Source organism: Meleagris gallopavo, chromosome Z (genome assembly GCF_000146605.3).
Source record: "Meleagris gallopavo isolate NT-WF06-2002-E0010 breed Aviagen turkey brand Nicholas breeding stock chromosome Z, Turkey_5.1, whole genome shotgun sequence".
In the NCBI taxonomy this organism is placed as follows: domain Eukaryota; kingdom Metazoa; phylum Chordata; class Aves; order Galliformes; family Phasianidae; genus Meleagris; species Meleagris gallopavo.
In genome coordinates, this window is record NC_015041.2 from 21,215,654 (window position 1) to 21,222,896 (window position 7,243).

A 7,243-nucleotide genomic window follows, 5' to 3' on the forward strand; every position below is an offset into this window, starting at 1 on the left:
TTTAATCTTTTTTTTTCTTTTGCAGAATGTCCTGTTAATAAGTTGTGCTAGTTGAATGGATTTCACCTTGCATTATATTTGATATTGTTTTTAATGCAATGATCTAAAAGAAATAGAAACTTACTGATTTTCTCTGGGAAACAGGAAGAAGTTACCAAAGATAGACAGTATTAATTTGAATTAATCACTTTCCACTGTATTAATGCTTATTAATATCTTAAGTGTGGGACTCAAGTGGATGGAGACAGGCTATTTTCAACAGTGGCAGGACAAGGGACAATGGGCACCAAATGGAACACAGGAAGTTCCATATGAACTTGAGGACAAACTTCTTTACCAGTGCGTGTGACAGAGCACTGGAACTGGCTGCCCAGATTGTGGAGTCTCCTTCTTTGGAGATACTTCAAATCCACCTGAATGCTTTCCTGTGCAGCCCACCCTAGGGAACCTGCTTTAGCAGGGGGTGGATTTGATGATCTCGGGAGGTCTCTTCCAACCCCTGCAGTTCTGTGATTCTGTGATACATACATTCATTCTTGAATGTTGCGTGTATGTGTGTGCGTATTTTGCAGAATTTGAATTCTAGGTTACCTTTAGGTTATTTTTCCAGGCCAGAATTCTAATAATAATAAAATTAACCATTAAAGAATATAAATCAGCAAACAACTAGGCTATTGTATAAAAGCTGACAAATCCATCTCCAGTTAGCATACAAAATATAGTGATATATTCCAGGTGGCTGAAGGTCTGGTCCAGTTGAAATTAATTTAGCAAGAATTTAATTTTCTATTCATAAAGAACAGGCAAATAACAATACAGAAATATGTAGATTATAGAACTTGCAAACTGCTTGGATTTTTCCGTAATGGTTTCCATGGAAGTCAAGGTGTGTTTTTTTTGCCATCAACCTTAAGGTTACAGTAATTAGTAGATTAACAGGAATTAACAACCATCTATACAGCTAATCTTGAAGTGACCCATTAGAGTGGTATTTATATGCTACCAGGTCTAACTCAAGGTTCTTATTATGATTGATGCATTCACTTTTATGGAACTGTTCACCCATTTGTAAAAAAAGAAACAGAGGTAACAATTAACTGAAAATTTTGAATTAAAAAAAACAACAGTACACAAACAGACACACACACCAATGAAAATGATACATGTTTTAAGGGCTTTCAGTTCTCTGTTTATGCACTCACATGTATCTGAATACTTCATTAAAAACAAAACAAAACAAAACAAAACTCTGCTGTACAGCACTAGCTGTGTTCAGTGCGATGTGATAATGCTTTCCCAAAGACATAGGCTACAATTGCTTTTTTCTGGAAAACTTGAGAGTGACTCAATGAAGGGAAGTAGTGGGCATAGTAAAAGAATACTGCTGGAAACTAGTTTGGAGAGAGTACTGCCTGTTACCACTTAGAATTTGCTGTGAGACCTACATATATGAATTTAAGGACATCCGTACTGTCAAGTTAAGATGTCTTGATCAGAAACATCCATACTGTGTTGGTAAATATGAGACAAGACTGAGGGGAGACCTAACTTCTTGGTCAGCAGTTGGAGGGCACATGCTATTTTATTTGAGTTCTTGTGTTTAGTTCCACAGTTACATTCCTTGAGACTAAGTACCATGTACTAAATTGGCATGTTGGGGGTGGGGGAGAAGTTGATTCAGTGTTAAGCTCACCTGTAGAATGTTTGCTTCCCAGAGATCTGTCTCATGCAAAGTGTTTTACTCTGTGTGATGTGCTCAGGTATACTATCTTATTTGTGGTTCTAGTTGTAGGTGATTCCTTTTACAAATATTCCTGTGTAACACAAAAGCAATTCTGTGAAGAGTGACAAGGAACCACTCATTTGCTAGCTATTGTCTGATGTGAGATCATTGCTTTCTACCTTTTCTAGCAGCATCCTGAGAGTTCTAAAATCAGTCCTCCCAGTCCTTTGTCTGATCTGGACAGTATTTGATGCTGCACTTCAAAGTGGAGTGTTCATGATACTTATGTATAACATCTGCCTTTATCCTCAGTTGTTCCACACTGATTTTCAGACTAACTGATCTTTAGTCAGTTCTTGACATCCGCTGCTTTTCACCATTGCTTGCACAATCCAATCTTTCAAAAGTCATCAGTGCTTTAGTAGTTTCTTCTAAGCCTACAAATAGACGTATGTGAACCTGAATAAGACGTTCAGAAATAAGAACACATTGTAATTGTGCAGTAATGCCTTCTGAGTACAATACGTTTTGCTTGTAATCCTGGCTAGTATTACTGCAAAATAATGATTCACTACTAACTCACAAGGAGCAGAACTTTAGAACTTGGCATGTTGAATATCGCTCTATAAGCAGAGCACTCAAGCACATACACAAATGTATTTCAAATAACTGCTAGGGTCTATGTGCTGTAAGTCTTTACAGAAATTAAAGAACAGTACCAGAAATAGTATATTGACATTTTCAATCATTTTCATTATTTCATTCCTTTTCTCTTTAGCACTCATCAAATGACTAGAAATTCTGCTTCAGATGCGCAAGAATAGCTTAGGTTGGAAGATCATCTACTTCCAACTCCACTTACATGGCAGTGTTGCCAACCATTAAATCAGGCACTAGGTTAGGCTGCCCAGGGCCCCCTCCAGCCTGGCCTTGAAGACCTCCGGGGATGGGTATGACCTCCTTCTGTCATATCAAATGCATCAGTCAGTTTGATGTTATCCACAAACTTGCTGAGGAGGCATCCAAACCCATCATCTATGTCATTGATAAAGATGCTAAAGAGCACCCATCCTAACACAAGCCCGTGGGGGATATCACTCATGACTGGCCTCCACCTGGACATAGAATAATTGACCATGACCCTCTGGCTGTAGCTTTCCAACAAGTTATTTATCTACAAAGTAGTCCATCCTTTGATCACTTCTCTCTCCAATTTAAATATAAGGATGTGGGACCATATCAAAGGTCTTGCACAAATCTTGGTAGATGACATCAGCTCCCCTTCCTTTGTCCATTGATGTCATCTTTCCTTTGTAGAAGGTTACTAGACCGGACAGGCATGACTGATCCTTGCTGAAGCCTTGCTGGCTCTCTTGGATCACATCCTTGTCTCACATATGCCTTAGTAGTTTACAGGAGGACTCATTACATGATCTTTCAAGATACAGAGGTGAGGCTTACTACCTTATAGTTCCCTGGGTCTTTCTCCCCTTCTTAAAACCAGGAGTTATCTTTCCTTTCTCCAGTTACTGGAGACTTCACCTGACAGCCATGACTTTTCAAACATGATGGAGAGTAATTTGGCAACTACATCAGCCAATTCATTCAGGACCCTGGGATGCAAGTCATCAGGCCCCATAGACTTACATACATTCCATTTTGTGAGGCAGTTTTGGACTTGCTCTTCTCGTACAACTGGAGGATGCTCCCCCAGCATTCATCTAGAGGTTCAGGGGTTAGAGGTTCAGGGATGTGAGAGACACAAGAAGCCTGACTGCCAGTGAAAACTGAGACAAAGAACTTGTTGTGTACTTCAGCTTTCATCCTTTTTTGTTGAAGCTAGTTTTCCCTTCTCATTTATCAGAGGGAGTACACTCTTCTTTGCTTGTTTAGTGTACCAGTAGAATCCCTTATTATTTTTCAGATCCCTCATAAAGTGCAGTTACATCTACGCCTTGACTTTTCTGATCCCATCTCTGCATGTCCAGACAGCATCCTTGTATCCTTCCCAGGTCACCCATCTCTGCTTCTGCTGCTTGCATATATGCTTGTTATCCTTCAGTTTGAACAGCAGGTCCTTGCTCAGCCCTGATGGCTTCCTGCCCCCTCTGCTTGTTTTGCTATACTCAGGGACAGAGATTCTCATGCTCTCAGAAAGGCATCCTTCAAGAGCAGCCAGCTCTTTTCCAGTCCTTTGTCCCTAAGGATAGCTTCCCAGGGGACCTCATCTAGTTAATTCCATAAACAGCCTGAGGTTTGTTCCCCTGGAGCTCAAGATCCTGACTTTACTTTCTGCTAGAGTTGTCTCCCTCAAGATCACAAACTCTACCAGGGCATGCAACCCAGACTACCTCCAATATTAGTATCTTTAATAAGATTGGTGAGCACCTGGTCCAGTAATGCTTCACCCCCTGGCTGATCTGTCCAGTACCTGGACCAGGATGTTATCCTCAACAGAGCTTGTCATGTTGCCTTCAAAGACATCCAAGTACTTTAAAATCCCCCATCAAGATGAGAACCTATGAGTGCAATACTCATACTACTTGTTGAAGCAAGAAGGCCTCATCAATATTTTCCCCCTGGTCAGGTGGCCTGTAGTAGATCCTAGGACATCAGATGCTCTTTATTAGTCCAGTCCCTAATTTTCACCCACAAGCTCTCAAACTGATCATGGCTGTTTCTCACACGCAGCTCATTGCACTCTATCTTCCTCTTTACATAGAGGGCACTTTCCCTGTCCCTCCTTCCCTGCCTATCTCTTCTGAAAAGTTTCCAGCCCTCTGTGCACTGTGGGATGTGAACCATCCCACCGTCTTTCTGTGATTGCAATTAAGTCATAGTTTTCTAATTAGGCTGTGGCTTCCAACTCCTCCTGCTTGTTTCCCATGCTATGTGTATTGCTGTAGACACATTTCAGCCAGGCTATCAGCAGTGTTGAAAAGTGCCCTCCTGACACTTGAGACATTCTGTCCAGCAACACTTGAGACATTCTGTCCAGCAACAGCTCCTTCTATGGCTTGTTTTTCCAATTAATTCCCAGCCAATCAAGCAAGGAGGTTGTCTGATTTACATCTAAGACTAAAATAGTTGTATGAGAAAAGTCAGGGTTACAGCTAATGATAGGCAAAATAAACTGTTATCACCAATCCTGGCCATGGAATCAAGCTATCTCAGCCAGCTTAACACAGCTGCATACAATATACACTATCTTATATACCCTTTATTATTCAGAGATTTACAGATGTCTCCCTCAGTACTTGCCATGCATTTATGTAGTCTGCTTCTAAAAAGGTGAAGATCTGCATGTACTGTACTAAGCAAGCTGAAAAAGGGAACTCCAAGTGGCAGCATTATTCTGTAGCTAACATGTTTTGTTATCTCTTAAAATGGTAGATATGAGTTTTTCCCTCATATGTAAGTTAAAACAAGAATATGAAGTAAACTGCCAGATTTATACCCTGGCACGGAGGCATCAAAATGGAATTGTAACAGGTAACAGTAGTGGTTGCTGATGCCATCAAAAACGATGTGTGTCCACATAGGGAGGCCAGAACTTCAGGGTTTGGTATTCCCATTTTTTTAAACTGAACCTGAAATGAAACTTAACTGTTTGACTCACAGTTTTAACTGGGGAGATGGTTCTGTAACATCCATCTTGCTACATGTATTCCTACACATATGTTGGAAATACAGACACTGAAAAACTGGAATCTAGTAAAATTAATATGCTGAATAAAATTACCAAGATGAAATGTACCAATATAAAAACATCAAGATACAAGATATAGTGTCTGTCAAAAAATTGATTTAACCTGTATTTCATACAGAATACTTAAGTGCTAGGAAAACCTATAAGACAAATATAAATGTTTTTATCGCTCCCTGTAGAACCTGCGTAACCTGAATATCATATTATCTTCTATTTTCTCAGCCAGCAGACTTTATAGGAAAGAAAACACTGAAGCAAATTAAAGAAAAGGGACTGAAACGACGACTAGTATATCTCACTCTGGAAACAGATGATGTTGATCCTGAGGGAAATGAAAGTGTGTGGCATAATGGCAAGGTAATGACTATAGATCATGTTACAAGAAACTAAAGTTAATTCACAAACAGTACCTAACTTCATGTTTCATGTGTGGATATAATATCTTTGTTCTACTGGCACAGAAGAATTTTAAGCCATGACACCATTTTCTAACCTTCAGGTAGGAAGCAGCATTGTATGGAACACTGTCACAGAAACAGGAATAGAAAAGATTGAAGTATAATCATCCACTTATTGAATTAACCACTAAGTCATTCTGCAAGTTAATCATTGTTCTAAGATAATTTCTGTTACTTGCTTAAAAGAAAAATAAACAACGTGAAGCTTAGGCATTCACATTTCAGCTCAGATTATGTATTGAAACACTTACTAGCAATTAAATCATTGTGTATCAATTATATATAGATAGATAGATATAGATATATATAGTGTATCTACATGTGTGTAGTGTTTGTTCCTGGTAAAAACTGAACTGAATGCAACAGGAATAAACTCTTTTTTTCCAGGGAGCAAAAACTCACCAGCTTAAGGTGATGCCATTCACAGAGATTGTTATAAACAGCACAATGCACTTGACATTTACTTTGCATATGAAGTATGCAATCAAAAATTAGTATCTGAGGTGTATATCTTAACAAACAAACAAAAAACCAACCAACAAACAAACTCAATGGATGCTGAATATATGCATTTAAGGATTTTTGTTTTCCCAGGTTATTGGCAACACCACATCTGGAACTTTCAGCTATAGTGCTAAGCAGAGTCTGGCTTTTGCATATGTTCCCATAGAGCTCAGCAAAGTTGGACAGAAACTGGAAGTTGAACTTCTAGGAAAAAATTATTCAGCAACTATTATACAAGAGCCACTGGTGTTGACTGAGCCAACAAGAACACGCCTTCAGAGAAAGGGTCAAAGTCCCAAAATATAAACACAGATGAAAACACAGGAAATTGTGCAGTTCTTTTCATATGCATGCAATTAAGAGAATTAAACTACTCAGGTTTCTTAATTACTGAACATAAGAACCTCATTGCCATTCTTCACTGAGAAATTTTATGGCATTGCCCCCTTGCTTCCTTGTATGCATTGTTCATTTCAGAGATCTGAGCACAGCTGCTGGACCAGTATGTGTTCACTCTTCTCAGTAACAGCTGAGAGCAGAAAGTGGCTGGGTTTGATTCAGCTTGCTCAGATGGTAGCTGGCAGATCTGAATTCAAATAGAGGAAGAAGTTGCTCTTAGTACTGACTAATAGCAAATTCTTCCTTCAGCGGGAGACTCGTAGTTCCTCCTTTGTCTGTCCTTGGGGTAAAGCAGCTTATCCTAACAACTGGTTATGACTTAACAAACTTATCAATAAAATAATATCACTGTTCTGCACAGAAATGCTCTCTAAAGAATGGAAATCTATCCAATAAATCATTACAAAGTAATAAAGACGGTATTAAAGGCAAACTGAATTGCTTTTTTTT

General features: G+C 39.1%; 1 long non-coding RNA gene across 1 annotated transcript; it reads left to right on the forward strand.

Annotated features, from left to right (window-relative positions):
- Positions 1 to 5,632: 5,632 nt before the first annotated feature.
- On the forward strand, positions 5,633 to 7,231 carry LOC104914956. The gene is made up of 2 exons (XR_796194.3): positions 5,633 to 5,789; positions 6,485 to 7,231. It is a non-coding gene; the product is annotated as an uncharacterized LOC104914956 (long non-coding RNA).
- The last annotated feature ends 12 nt before the right edge of the window (positions 7,232 to 7,243 follow it).